General features: G+C 45.1%; 1 pseudogene; it reads left to right on the top strand.

The window, feature by feature from the left end:
* Positions 1 to 16,189, top strand: part of LOC111953839 (vasoactive intestinal polypeptide receptor 2-like) — a 29,087-nt pseudogene that overhangs the window by 3,217 nt on the left and 9,681 nt on the right.

Raw genomic sequence — 16,189 nt, 5'->3', positions numbered from 1 at the left:
GTGTGTGTGTGTTGTGGTGTGTGTGTGTGTGGTGTGTGTGTGTGTGTGTGTGTGTTGTGTGTGTGTGTGTGTGTGTAGATGTGTGTGTTGTGTGTGTGTGTGTGTGTGTGTGTGTGTGGCTGTGAGTGTGTGGTGTGTGCTGTGTGCGTGGTGCGTGTTACTTAATTTTCTTCTTTTTCTTTTTTCTTTCTGTTTTTCTTTTTTTTCTTAACATTTTTTTTTTTTGCAGGTGTTGTGCCTGAAGGGCTAGAGTTAGTTTACTTCCTTCCTGTCCTCTCTATAAAAGGTCCAGGAAGGAGCACCAGAGAGACCTGGTACCACTGGATTCTCTCTCTCTCTAACACACACACAGCATCAGGAGCATTGAGAACTGGATATAAAGATATATCATAAAGACGTGTCATATTATAGGGTTGTACGTGTTCTCCAGGTTTGATAGGCAGTGGTGAGGTCACGTGTGTATTGATTGAGACGGTAAAACAGGGAACTGTGTGATTGGTTGAGACGTCATGAAGGTGATGTGTTATTGGTTGTTTTGTGGTTCTTGGTGACAGGTACGCTTAGCTCCAAAAAGGAACACTAGCGCGTGGTGGAGAGCAGGAGAGTAGAAGAGAGAGGGGGGCATAGCATCCTCCAGAGGATGGCGACGGATGCGCAGGGGGTGGAGGTTGGAGAGTGTAAACAACAGTGATGTTCCCTGAAGCTAGAGGTGGAGCAAGAAAGAGGCGAAGCTGCGTAGGATTACGAGCGACCAAGAAACGAAAAAAGACACCAACCTCAGGCTGGAACACGCAACTGCCCAACACACACAAAGACGCAATAAGACAGAGGATGAGCAAGAGGAGAGAAGGGCAGGAAGAAGAGCCCAGACGCGCGCACAAAAGAAGAAGAGCAGTCCGCGCCAACACACAATACGAGAGACTATAAAGAGCGACACACACAGTTATAGACTGCGTTGTCTGTTGAGTAAAGAGTAGTCCTAGAAGCAACTGGCGAAGATCAAGGAGACACATACGTAGTGTTTTGTGAGGGGGGTGGGGGGAGTGGGAGGAGGGGGGGAGATCATGGATTAGTACGCGACGAAGTGGCGGTTTAAACCCTACTACAGGCCAGAGTTTCCCAAACTTATGTAATAGTTAGTCAACATGACCAGCCACAGAGGGGAGCAGCACGACGGCGGGAGCAGCACGCCGCCAGCAGAGGAGAGAGACGGATGAGACACAGAACCGCACCGCCGGAAGGCACGACAGAGCCAGGGCAGAGCAGACGCAGAGGGAGAAGCACGAGAGACCGCAGCCAGAGCAGAGAGACGCGCGACGCGACGCGCGCACGCACGCAGCAGAGGACGAGCCACGCAGCCACGAGAAGACGAGAGCAGCCGCCTAAACCTCAGGCCGACGCGAGAGTATGAGCAGCATACCAGCGAGCCGCGCAGAGCCGACCGAGCACGCGGGACGCGCGCAGCAGCAGCACCCGAGAGCCGCCCACCGGGGCAGTGAGAGTAGAGAGACAGCACGAGGGAGGCGTGTCAAGCCAAGAGGCCAGTAGCACAAGAGCACCTCTAGCACGCAGAGTCGAGCAGCAGCGACCACAAGTCAAAGTAGTTGTTATGTAGCCATGCATGTGAGTATAGCGCGTAGCCGACAAGCAGAGACAACGTAAGTAAGCAGACTGCATAGTTCTATAGACATGAAAGAATAGAGTGTTAGATGTAGTCAGAGGTCAGCAGAAAAAGATAAAAGCCAAGAAAGAAAAAGAAAAAGGAGCCCCACCACGGCACTGGCTCAGAGCGGGGCAGTGAACAAAGGAGCGTCTTGGTATAGGACAGGGAGAGGCCAGAATAATAATGATGATAAGTGAGAAGAGGTAACAGAGTAATTTTGCGCTTTATGTTTATTGTAAGGCCAGTCATGATATGGAACGGAATATAGAAGAACAAAGGATACTTTGGTATAATATTATCAGAAGAGTAGTGTGAATACGATCAGCACAGGTATATGGAGGCGTAGTCGCATTGAGGAAGGTCTTGAAGGATGCACATGAATGCAATGTTGGAGGTTTGTATTGAGAGAGAGTGCGTCAGTCTTAAATCATTCCCACACACCAGATCGTATTTAGTTTGGCATAGTGGCAGGAGCCAAGAATCCAGGCTCCTACATATAGGGTTCGTGGTCACAAAAGGGGGGCACGGTCAGTTGTCTAAACCGCAACGATTTTGCACAAGGCAGGATATCTGAGCGCGCCTATCCAGAAATCCTGGCAGTGGCGTTCATGATATATTACATTTTCACAAGAACGGCATGTGAGTGCATTTTGGATGAGGCTCTCGCTTGTTACAGCTATCGGTATGGAAACAGAGAGGGCGGAGCATGAAAGGATAACCGAACAGTTGTTTGTGTTCACGTTTAGGAAGTAGCGCTTCGAGATTGGCGCACGCCAACTCACATCACGGTGCGTTCATATATCACATATTGAACATTGTCCGTAGCTTTAGTTCATTTGCACACAAAAAAAATATACAATGATGAAAGACTGTGTGTTGTCTTGTTATGCGACGAAAAAGAGCTCCAACTTCTAATCATAGCCTCAATTTTTGTGTCCCGCCATGAATATTGTTGCGGAGTAGTCGCCTGGTAAAAATCCCCTAGAATCAGGTCATTCAGTGGAGAAAAAGCATCACCCAGATAGAACAGTCGTGCTTCGAGACAATCTCGTTCACATGCAAGCATCCAAGAGCAAGTGAACATTTTTGGTTCATATTTAATTTAAGGCTTGTCTTTCAATTTAAAAAACGTGTCCATATTTTGCCCCTTTGATAACGCAGTGGCCTTAATGGTCGCGCCCATATCATTGCAATTAATGCATGAAAATACACGAGAGTTCAGAGGGCCGTACCATTTCACTGTAGTGTCCAAACGTCTTTCAAGCTGGCAGCAAGAGCTCTCGGTGGAGGTCTGCAGTGTTACCCAAGTGAGCATCAACGAGACTGACGTTTGCACGCGGTGTACCACTTAGTCAGATCAATGGCTTTTACACCACCAGCTAGATACTTAAACAAACATCTTGGACCACAAAAAGTTCCATTTGATGTCACAAATTGCTAGTTCAGTACTTTTTTCTTTTCACGCCCTTTTCTCCCCATATTCGTGGTATCTCAATGGGTGTAGTTACGTTTGTCTCATCGCTGCAACTCGCGTACGGACTCGGGAAGATGCGAAGGTCGAGAGCCTATGCGATCCGTCGGGAACACAAAACCTAGCCGCAATGCACATCCAACCCACGGAAGCCAGCCGCACCAATGTGTCGGTAGGAAACACCCGTCTCTGGCGACCTGGTCAGCGTGCACTGCGGCGCCCGCGCCCGCACAGAGTTCGCTGTGTGCACGATGAGACAAGGATTCTGCCGGCTAAACCCTCCTAACCCGTGACGACGCTGGGCCAATTGTGTGTCGCCTCATGGACCTCGCCGGTCGTGGCCAGCTGAGCGACAGAGCTTGGGCTCCGAAGGCCCAGAAAGGGTTCGGCCAGGCCCTGCTAGTCCAGGTATTTAAAAATATCCATCTCACATGTTGTCACATAGTTTTTCCAGTGGTTTGCAGAAGAGAGATTGCTTCTTAATTGACTCACGCCTACTTATAACGTAACGGACCATATAACGAGGAGCTGTGCCAGGTTCCCCACGTCTGTTAACTCATCCAGTGTAACGCATATTACTACTGGGCTTTTATGCGAAGGCAGTCAATATGGTTTCAAAATCACTTCCTGACCATGTCACTCGTGTGTCGTGAAACCACCGTGTTGTTTGATGAAGTCATTGCCTGTGTAGTTTTTTTGGTTTCCCCCAAGCATATGTCCCACGCCTATCAGTCCCCCCGGCAAGCAGGAATAATTGATCATCCAAATAGTATGGAAACCGGTGCATCTGCTGTCCTGGCGCACCGGCAACGAAACATAAGATCACGTATGTCACAACATGTCGTGGAGACTATAAGAAGAGTAATGAGCAGCGTACCCTACTACAACCATAACTTAATAATGTCACTAAAGGACCATATTACAGGGATTACTAACCACGCTCTGCAAACATAACACCTATCGAGTCTTGTCACCGGGGACTATCAGGATGCCTACCTGGACTCTCGGGCACATCTATGATGCACCACGTATACAGGGATACTACCCTACGTAAGGACATACCTTGCAATCTATGTCACCCGAAGAGTGTTAGTGCTGAGGACATATACAGGATCTACCACAGCTCCACAACAACTTGCATGTACCGAGGGACATATAAGGGATACTACATAGCTCCACAACACTAGTGTCAGATGATAACAGGACATATACAGGATAACTGCACCGTGATCCTCAAACACATAACCTTCCTATGTCACTACAGACACACACAAGATATCACCCAAGACTCACACAAAAGCACTCAGATGAATGTCACCACTGTTGGACTCGGTGCAATGGAGACAGGAACGATATACCAAGGATACTAAAGAGCTACCTAACAACATACCTTGGCCACTTATCACGAGTATGAGGGATACAAGATATGACAAGGAGACTGCTACCTGATTCCACATAGTCACACCTATGTGTCACCAGTTGTGCGCGTCCGGGACGAATACACGGTCAGATACTACTCACTGCTGTCACAACATAGACCTTCATATGGTCACCTAAAGGGACTATACAGGATGCTTCCGCGTCGGGCGTCCAAAGCAACAACAGATATTGACAGAATAATGCTGATTCGGTGTGAGCGAGTTGCATTAGGAAGTTCGCATGACGATCGTACGTATCTCACAGCAAAATGGATAAAAACATTGTCCCCTAATACCAGAAACCGTATGGGATTGACGGCGAGCACTCGATGTAGAACTGAAAGCGCGAGAACTCACTATTGCTTTTAACCAGGGTGACCGGAGCATGACGAGTAATACAAACAGTGATAGCTATTCTCTCGCAAGAGCAATCAACAGGCCTAATAGTTCCCATGAGAGAGAAGAGATCGATGTCAGCAATTCAACAGCTCAGACACAAAGGCAGGGATGTGGCAAGGGTTAAATAGTCAACTCTGATACGGATAGAGAAAAGAAAAACACCCGCCGTATCGCGGACGCGTGGTCATCATATGACTCCCAATCACCATAAAACAACTTTTTTGCCCGCTTTGAGGACAATACAGTGCCACTGACACGGCCCTCTAACCAATAACCCTGCGGGCTCTCCTTACACTGATGCCGAGTGAGTAAAACCATTTAAACGTGTTAAACCCTCGCAAGGCTGCAGGCCCCAGACGGCATTAACCAGCGCGTCCTCAGAGCAGCGCAGACCACTGGCTGGTGTGTTTACGGAATATTCAATAATCCTTATCCATCTGCTGTTCGCCACATGCTTCACGAGGGCACCATTGTTTCTCTTTTCCAGAGCTAAGGTACCTGAGCTAAACGACTACCCTGCCCGTAGGCACTCAACTTTCCGTCATCAATGAAGTGCTTTGAGAGACTTAAGTCAAGGACCATATCCCCTCCACCCTACCGACACACCCTAGTGACCCCACTCCAATTTGTTACCGACCCAAGTTCCACAGAACTACGCATCGCAACCACACTGCACAACTGCCTAACCCATCTGACAAGAGAATACCCATGTGAGAATCTGTTTCATCGATTACAGCTCGCATTTAACACCAATAGTACCCTCCAAACTCGTCTCAAAGCTCGAGACCCTGGTCTCGACCCGCCCTGTGGCAACTGGGTCTGGACTTCTGACGGGGCCGCCCCCGGTGGTGAGGGGTAACACCTATCTGTCCACCCACCCCGCTGATCCTAACACTGGGGCCGCCACAGGGTGCGTTTCTGAGCCCTCTCTGTACTCCCTGTTTCACGCCACGATGCGTGGCCAGCAGCCTCAACTCAATCATCAGTTTGCGGATGACACTACAGTGGTAGGCTTGATTACCAACAATCGAGAGACGGGCCCTACAGGGAGGAGGTTGAGGGCCCCTCGGAGTGTGGTGTCAGGAAAAATAACCTCGAACACTCAACGTCAAACAAAACAAACACCCGGAATTGATGTGGACTTCAAGGAAACAGCAGAGGAGACCCCCTATCCACATCGACGGTCAGTGTGGAGAAGGTGGAAAGTTTTAAAAAGTTCCTCGGTGTACAATACGGACATACTGAATTGGTCAACCACACAGACAGCGTTGTGAAGAAAGGCGCAGCAGCGCCTCTTTCAACCTCAGGAGGCTGAAGAAATTCGGCTGTCACCAAAAGCACTCACAAACTTCTACAAGATGCAACAATGCGAGAGCATCCTGTCGGGCTTGTATCCGCCTGGTAACGGCAATGCCCGCCCACAACCGTAAGGCTCTCCAGAGGGTAGTGCGGTCTGCGAAACGCATCACCAGGGGCAAACTACCTGCCTCCAGGAACACCTACACCACCGATGTCACAGGAAGGCCATAAGATATCAAGGACAACAACCACACCAAGCCACTGGCCTGTTTCACCCTCCGCTATATCCAAGAAAGGGCGAGGTCAGTACAGGTGCATCAAAGCAGGGACCGAGAGACTGAAAAACAGCTTCTAATCTCAGCAAGGCAATCGACTGTTAAACACCACCACTAACATTTAGCGGCCGCTGCCACATACTGGACTCATCCAAGCCTTTAAAAATGGGAATTGATGGAATATGTAAAAATGTACACTAGCCCACTTAAACAATGCATATAATATAATGTTTACAGTACCGCGTACAATTACCCATCTCATATGATTACTGTACTTCCTTATATCATCTACCTTGCCTTTTGCATCTTTATGTATACATTACACTTGCCACTTTTAAACTATGCCACTTTATGTTTACATACCTACAGTACTCATCTCATATGTATATACCCGTACTCTATACCATCTACTGCAATCTGCCAATGCCGTTCTGTACCACCACTCATTCATATATCTTTATGTACATATTCTTTATCCTTTACACTTGTGTGTGTGTGTAAGGTAGTAGTTGTGAATTGTTAGGTTAGATTCCTTGTTGGTTATACTTTGCAATTGTCGGAAACTAACACAAGCATTTCGAGCTACAACACTCGCAATTACATCTGCTAACCATGTGTATGTGACTAATAAATTTCGAATTTGTTTGATTTGATTTGATCATCCTCCACAACACGATGTACCAGGACATAATACAGATACTACCTCCATCACATAATACTTCACTCCAAATCAAAACTCCAAACACAATTACCTGGATGATTCCTAGTACCAAAGATTTTTTATTTCTCAACTATACAGAATTGCTGTCTAGCACAAGAGAAACCTAAAACCCCATCCAACCTGGAATGAATGAGTCATGTTATCTGAAGCTACTTTTTTAAAGCCAAGAAGAAAAATATATTACAAATGATATATTTTAAAGGGAACTGAATGCTAGTTAATAAGGGCTACCAAGCTTGGCTAGGACTGGACAGATACAGACTTTCGATTAGCATTGAGGTGTGAAGATGAGAGGTGTCAAGCTTTGCAGTCCCCAACATGGAGGAGAGTATTCCACAATTACTACCCATTCAAGACTCCAAATGCAGTAGGCCTTTGAGCCCTCTCTCCGCTGGTCATAGGTCATTACAAACGCCCTCTGGATGTAAAAATGAATAAGACACGCAACAGACAACCAAGTTATGGAAAATAAGAGACAGACTATTTTTGCTGCTGTTATAATGAACTATAAGCACTAAAAATATTCACGCATTGCCAAGACCACTACACCGTGGCAACAGTGATATATTTAAAAAAACGCCAGAACCAAGGGGGGTGGGGGTGGGGGGGGGGAGATCATGATTAGTACCCGATGGCTTTAACCCTCTACACCAGTAGTTCCCAAACTTTTTATAGTTCCATACCCCTTCAAACGTTGCATACCCCTCTAGCACCAGGGTCAGCGCACTCTCAAATGTTGTTTTTTGCCATCATTGTAAGCCTGCCACACAAACACTATACAATGCATTTCTTAAACATAAGAATACGTGTTAGTTTTTGTCACAACCTGGCTCGCGGGCAGTGACAAAGAGCTCTTATAGGACAAGGGCACAAATAATAATATGATAATAATCAATAATTTTGCTTTTTATTTAGCCATCTTACATATAAAATCTTTTGTTTATCAAAAATTGTGAATAACTCACCACAGGTTAATGAGAAGGGTGTGCTTGAAAGGATGCACATAACTGCAATGTTGGGTTGTATTGGAGAGAGTCTCAGTCTTAAATCATTTCCCACACACAGTCTGTATTTAGTTATGCTAGTGAGGGCCAAGAATCCACTCTCATATAGGTTCGTGGTCACAAAGGGCATCAGTGTCTAAACAGCACGATTTGCCAAGGCAGGATACTCTGAGCGCAGCCCTATCCAGAAATCTGGCAGTGGCTTCTGATTAAATTACATTTTCACAGAACCGCTTGTTGCAATTTTGATGAGGCTCTCTTGTTCAGCTATCGGTAAGTGGACTGGAGGCAGGGCATGAAAGGGATAACGAATCCAGTTGTTTGTGTCATCCGTTTCAGGAAAGTACCTTCGTAATTGCGCACCCAACTCACTCAGGTGCTTCACTATATCACATTTGACATTGTCCGTAAGCTTTAGTTCATTTGCACACAAAAAAAATCATACAATGATGGAAAGACCTGTGTGTTGTCCTTGTTAATGCAGACAGAAAAGAGCTCCAACTTCTTAATCATAGCCTCAATTTTGTCCCGCACATTGAATATTGTTGCGGAGAGTCCCTGTAATCCTAGATTCAGGTCATTCAGGTGAGAAAAAGCATCACCCAGATAGAACAGTCGTGTGAGAAACTCGTCATCATGCAAGCAGTCAGACAAGTGAACATTTTGGTCAATAAATTTAAGCTTGTCTTTCAATTTAAAAAAACGTGTCAATATTTTGCCCCTTGATAACCAGGGCCTTACATGGTCGCTGCCCATATCATTGCATAATGCAGAAAATACACGAGAGTTCAGGGGCAGTCAACCATTTTCACTGTAGTGTCCAAAACGTCTTTCAAGCTGGCAGCAAGAGCCTCTCGGTGGATGCTGCAGTGTACCCAAGTGGCATCAGGAGCAACTGCTTGCACGCGCGTTACCACTCCACGTCATGGCTTTTACACCACCAGTACAGATACCAACACATCTTGACCACCAAAGTCCATTTGATGTCACAAAGCTGTCCAGTACTTTTTCTTTTCACCCCTTTTTTCTCCCCAATTTCGTGGTATCCAATTGGTAGTAGTTACAGTCTTGTCTCATCGCTGCAACTCCCGTACGGACTCGGGAGATGCGAAGGTCGAGAGCCATGCGTCCTCCGAAACACAACCTAGCCGCACTGCACATCCAACCCGGAAGCCAGCCGCACCAATGTGTCGGAGGAAACACCGTACATCTGGCGACCTGGTCAGCGTGCACTGCGCCCGGCCCGCCACAGGAGTCGCTGGTGCACGATGAGACAAGGATATCCCTGCCGGCCAAACCCTCCCTAACCCGGACGACGCTGGGCCAATTGTGTGTCGCCCCATGGACCTCCCGGTCGTGGCCAGCTGCGACAGAGCTTGGGCTCGAACCCAGAAGGGTTCGAGCCCAGGCCCTGCTGTCCAGMACTTTAAAAATATCCTCTCATGTTGTCCTGTTTTCCAGTGGTTTGCAGAAGAGGATCTCTTCCTTAATTGACCCCCTATAAACGTAACGGACATATACCAGGAGCTGTGCCAGGTCCCCCACGTCTGTTAACTCATCCAGCTGTAACGCATATTAATCACTGGCTTTTATGCGAAGCAGCAATTGTTTCAAAACATCTCCTGCCATGTCACTGATGTGTCGTGAAACAGTGTTGTTTGATGAAGTCATTGTCTGTGTAGTTTTTTTGGCCTTTTCCCCCAGCATTGTCCCAGCCATATCCACGGCAGCAGGAATAATTAAGTCCACCACAATAGTATGGGGCTTGCCTGTCCTGGCCATCCGGTAGCTCACCATAMAAGACGCTTCTAGTCCCTTCCTATTAATGGTATCTGTTGCTTTTATACATGTTTTACTACTCGAAAGTCATATTTTTTCTCGCTCAAAAACTCCAGTGGCTTATTTTTCAAATTGTCATGTTTTGTTTCTAAATGTCTGCGCAAGAGTGATAGTTTCCCGCGAGAGAGTAACGGTTAATGTGATTGGATGTTAATTAGTTTACTAGGCTACCTGTATTTGACATTGTGTTGTTATTTCGCTGAACACTAGATGATTTCATTTTATTTTCCAGTGAAACGAGGCTACTCATGTGAGAAAAAAACCTCACCCAAATGTATAGCCCCGTTGAAAATATAAATGTACTGTTTGAAAATGTGAAGATTTTTTTATTTATTATTATTCTTATTCTTRAAAAAAAAAAGTGAATCACATTTTTATTTGGCATACCCCCGACGGCATTGCGCGTATCCCAGTTTGGGAATACCTGCTCTACACATAGTGAGCTATGTCTAACGGAATGAAAGAATCTCTCTCTGTCTCCCTCTTTCTTTGTATATTTCCACCTCCCTACACCGCCCCTCTCTCTTTCCACCCTCCTGTCTCTCTCCATCTCTCACAGTGTTTCTCCTCTGTTCCAATATTCCTAATGGTACAGACAATAAGGAGAGGGGATGAGGAGAGGAGACGAGGAGATGAGGAGARGAGGAGAGGAGGCAGTAAAGACCGTTGAGACACTGACTGTTTTTCTACTTCCTCTCTGTCCAGGAAGTCACCGGGAGAAATCCCACATGTCACTTCATCTGGGAGCTGCAGAGGGCGGAACTAGAATGTCACAATCAGCTGGAGAAACAATCACTAGAGCCTCCCGGTAGACATGCATGCTTGCACACACACAAGTACACACACATACACACAGCTTCGACCTACGATGCATGGCTGACCTCCTGTAGAATTCGTCTGATACAGAGGCATAATTAATGGTTCGTTCATTATAGGCAACTGTGCAGGTAATGGGGCAGCAAAGCATCCCCAAAGCCATCACAACTATCACCAGCATGCTTGGACTGTTCGTATGAAGGTTCTTACTGTGGAATGCCGTGTTTTGATTTTTGCCAAGTATAATGGGACCATCTCTCCAAAAAGTTGACTCAATTTCCAAAAAGCACTGGATGATCATCAAGCATTCTTGGAATGAATGTTTTATAGACAGGTGATTCAAAAGTATAACTTGTTATGAAATAATCTGTAATTGTTGTGTTTATTTGTTCCCTCAGGTTCCGTTTTCTAATATTAGGTTTTGGTTGAAGATCTGATAACATGTTTTGTTCAAAAATATATAGAGAGAAAATTAGAAAAGGGGCAAATATTTTTTTCACAGTACTGTAGTTCTGATTTCACAACTAATTTTTTATGGTGGTCATTCACATAAAAATAGATAGGACAACAAGGGAGTTGTGTTGGGCACTCTTTTCAATTGAATGTTGGATCAATATGGATGTTTATACTGTTTCTGAGTCTAATCTGCTAGTTTGAATCAGGGCTCAAGTTTTCCTCTGGATTAATGTTATATGTAAAGACAGTATAGCCATAAGGGACTTTTCTTCTAACATTTCATTACAAGAACCAAGGCAGCTTCTTTTTTCTCAGAGCGCAAACCGAACACATGAAAGTTATAAGATTGGTTGCATGGCAACACATATTGTGAAGTTAAGTGTACCCATATTGGTAGAACGAACATCCACCTTGTCAAATTGTAGCTCACCCTAAAGTAAATGCTATGTCACTGTCTGTGTTGCAACCGTTTAAAGTGACGTGTTTTTCATATTGAACAAACATGTCCCAATTGTAAAGTCATCAACTGAATGCTGGCATGTTACTTTATTAGTGGTAGGTGTAAAAGGTCATATTATCTTTCCGGGAGAAAAGGGGACTTTGATTGGGTCTTGAAAGGCACTCAAACCGCATCATTGCTTTGGAATTCAGGCTATACATTTGCCATTCATTGAGGAGCTGGTATTTATTTTTTACCTGGGAAATGATTATACGAACCTGTAATCAGTCTACTGCTAGTCCTGTTTGACTACTGTTGCCACATTCTATGTGCTTTAGCCAACTCCTCAGATAATCAATGTATACCAATAACATCCATGCTGTATATCTGTTGGGCATAACGAATTGTCAGGGGTTGCTAAAGGTACATACAGACTAGCACAAGGCCAGTGGTGTTAGACAGCTCAATCATAGACATGTCTCCTAAGTCTAACATATGGAATTGTTTTAAGATGGTTCAAACACAGGATATTTAGCTATTTGACCCCTGTAGGTATAACTTTAAAAAACAAAAATTTTATTTGATGAAATTTTATTTGGCCTTACTGTACACACATTGAACAGATTATTACATGGAAAAACAGATAGTAAAAAATTTATCAAAAGGACAAATGTTTTGAAGTGTCCCTGTCCCTATAGCTGAGAATATATTATAAAGCTCAGGAAATTAATAAATAAAATGTTTACAGTGGAATTAACCAGTATACCTTTGAAGTTGGACCTGCACTATTCACTTCCATAAATTTTTTCAGCCCGGTACCAGGTTACCTTCAGACGAGTCTCCTGACTTGTGGGGGGTCATAGAGCAAAAGGGAGAACATCTCCTGTTGTGAGAGTCTCATTTTCCATAGAAGGGCCATAATAGTCTTGTTTGACAACACGGCTGTAGCTCTGCCACCTTCACCGCAGAATGGGAAGACGCAAATCGGCAGATGTGGTGGATTGAGAACGCAGCCCATGCAAAGAACAAGATATCCTCCAGCTAAAAGATAGAATCCTTAATTGAAACATTAACAAAAGTGGCCACCCAACATCTGTTTTGGTAAAAAAGCTGAGGGAATGAGCCTTGGAGAAAATGTTAAACCACTCATGCATAGATCAGAGCTATCCATGAAATTCCAATGAATTTACATTTTTGTCAAAACTGATCTGTTTCACCTGTCTCGTTATTGTCTCCCTCCCTCCAGGGTGTCGTTGTTTTCCCCAAGTGTATTTATCCCTGTGTTTCTGTCTCTCTCTGTACCAGTGTATTTATCCCTGTGGGTTTCCTGTCTTCTCTGTGCAGTTTTGTCTTGTTTTCCCATGTATTTTATCTCTGTGTTTCTGTCCCTCTCCTGTGCCAGTTTGTCTTGTTTTCCCAGTGTAGTTTATCCCTGTGTTTCTGTCTCCTCTGTACCAGTGTATTTATCTCTGTGTTTCTGTCTCTCTGTGCCAGTTTTGTCTTGTTTTTCCCAGTGTATTTATCCCTGTGTTTTTCCTGTTCTCTGTGCCTGTTGTCCTTGTTTTCCGCAGTGTATTTATCCTGTAATTTCCTTCTCTCTGGGGCCAAGGTTTGTCTGTTTTCCCCAGTTGTATTTTATCCCTGTTGTTTCCTGTCTCTCTGGGCCAGTTGTCTTGAATGTCAAGCCTACCAGCGGTTTTCCCCATTTCCTGCTTTGCCTTTCTCCCTTTTTCTAGTCTCCTGGTTTTGACCCTTGCCTGTTTCTGGACTCTGTACAGCTGCCTGAATTTGCCTGCCCTGACCTCGAACCTGCCTGCCACTGTCTGTAACCATCCTGGAGGCTTGATCTGGTTTTATGAATCTCATGCCTGTCCCACGACCATCTCTTTGCCTATTCCCTTTGGGATTTATTAACATCTTAAACTCAACATCTGCCTCCTGTGTCTGCATTTCGGGGTCTCGTCTAGTGTCATGATAATTTTGAGTTTAAACCATGTTTTCAGGCTATCAGTATTTGTTTTACATTTACATGGTAGTAAAACACGTTATTTTGAGGTTCTGATGGGCTACGACAGTGGAACTTAAAACTCATTAGGCCTTTATACAAGTTATATTCTTCAAGAATATTGGGTATAAATATTTATTTGTCCAAAAATGAATGTAGCAACTAAGGTTTAGTTTTAAAACAGACAGATTTTGATGGCGAATGTTTGAATATGTAATTAGACTGTCAGGCAGGCGTGGACATCAACTCCAGGTGGACGACCCTCTCTGTAAAGGCTAGATTTCATTAGCATGGTGGATGTGTTGTGCGTACTGCGTAGGCTACAGTATGTGTGAGTGTGCATATATGTTGGTTGGTGTGTGTCTGTGGTGTATGTTTTTGCATGTGTTCACGCACGTATATGCGTCTGTCTGTGTGTCTACAGTGTGTGTGTGGTGTGTGGTGTGTTGTGTGTTGTGGTGTGTGTGTGTGTGGTGTGTCAAGTGTGGTGTGTGTGTGTGTGTGTGTGTGTGTGGTGTGTGTGTGTGTTGTATAGAGACCAACAATCCCATCGCTGGCTTGTTCTGCTTGAATAGTTTTGGTGACAGAATGTCCAAGTTAGGCCTAAGCCAAATGACTTTCTGGCTGTCCTCAGGGTGCATCCAAATGGCACCCTATTCCTAATATGTGCCCTGTGGGTCGCTGGTCAAAAGTAAGTGCAGCTATGTAAGGGAATAGGGTGCAATGAGGATGCAACCTTTAGTTCTGGCGGATGGCTAATGGCTCAAATCTGTATGGGCATGTATAGCTGGAAAAACCTTCCTTTGTATTTCATCATCCCAGTGAAACTTGGCCTGGACCCGGTGTGTTTCCCAACAACATGTTTTTTTTCACTGTCGGGCCCTTGTCGCTGAGGAGACCAGGGGAGAGCCCACGTGAGGGAGACCTGAGCATGTGTCTGTGGTTGTGTGGGTGGATGGGTGTGTGTGTGTGGGTGGGTGGGTGGAAGTGTGGCATATGTTTGTAAACATCCTGTAAATATTCGTGGCTTTTTCTGTTGTTTTCTATTTTAATATGGTGATTTTGTCATGTAATTTTACTGCTGCAAAAATCAACTTGCTTTGAGGACATTCAAGTTTTCTGATCTGAATACAATTTGTGTGTCTACATGTGTGTACGTGTGTGTGTGTGTAATTTGTGTTTTCCTGTGTGTTTCTCTGGATTGTATTTTAAACTGTGTTCTGTAGGTGTATGTACATAGTATACACTCCATCAGTAGGGCTGCAACTAAGTGACTAGCTTTGTAACAGGCACATGTAGAGGACAACAAACAACAAAATGCCACTGTTGAACACGGACTGTTTTCCCCACCACTGTTGAGCACGGCCTGTTTTTCCTCACACCCACTGTTGACTTACGGCCTGTTTTCCTCACACCCCCTGTTGACACGGTCTGGTTTTCCCCACACCACTTTGAACGGCCTGTTTTTCCCACACCACTGTTGACACAGTCTGTTTTCCCTACACCCCACTGTTGACACAGTCTGTTTCCTCACAACCCACTGTTTGACACTGCCTGTTTTCCTCAGCACCCCATGTTGACAAGTCCTGTTTTCCCCAACCCCATGTTGACACGGTCTTGTTTTTCTCCACACGCCACTGCCTCCCGGTAGACATGCAATGCTTGTTCACACACACAAGTACACACAGCAAGTACACACACATACACACACACACAACCACACACCACCACACACACAACAGCACATAACCACACCACACACACACCACACCACACACCACACCACACACCACACCCACACACACACCACAACACACACACCAAGAAAACTGAGCCCATTTCCTATAGATGCTCAGCACACACGACTGGATTCACTGATTATTCTGACTGTAGCGCAAGCTAAATACCCAGCTAACTTGAGGGAGAGAGAAGGGGGTTTTTGTAATGTTAACCATAATGTTCCCAATATAATGTTTGAGTGTCCGAGTTTTCTGTTTTTTTAGGGGCAACTACTTGTTTTAAAGTTAAGGATATACATTCCCTTAATGTCACAGAATTTATCATACACCAACACACACACACACACACACATGTACCCACCACACATCTATACACACATACATACAAAACATACATACACGCACGAACACACAAACACACAACACACACACACACACACACACAAACATATACACACACACACACACACATACACACACACATACACTAAACAAAATACACAAGTCAGACATGCATGTTTTGTGAGTGTGGTGTTCACTGTGTGTGTGTGTGTTGTGTGTGTGTGTGTGTGTGTGTGTGTGTGGTGTGTGTGTGTGTGTGTGTGTGGTGGTGTGGTGTGTGTGTGTGTGTGTGTGTGTGTGTGG

Source organism: Salvelinus sp. IW2-2015, linkage group LG27 (assembly GCF_002910315.2).
Source record: "Salvelinus sp. IW2-2015 linkage group LG27, ASM291031v2, whole genome shotgun sequence".
Taxonomy (NCBI): domain Eukaryota; kingdom Metazoa; phylum Chordata; class Actinopteri; order Salmoniformes; family Salmonidae; genus Salvelinus; species Salvelinus sp. IW2-2015.
Note: the sequence above shows the minus strand (reverse complement) of the source record. Positions and strands in the feature narration are given on the sequence as shown.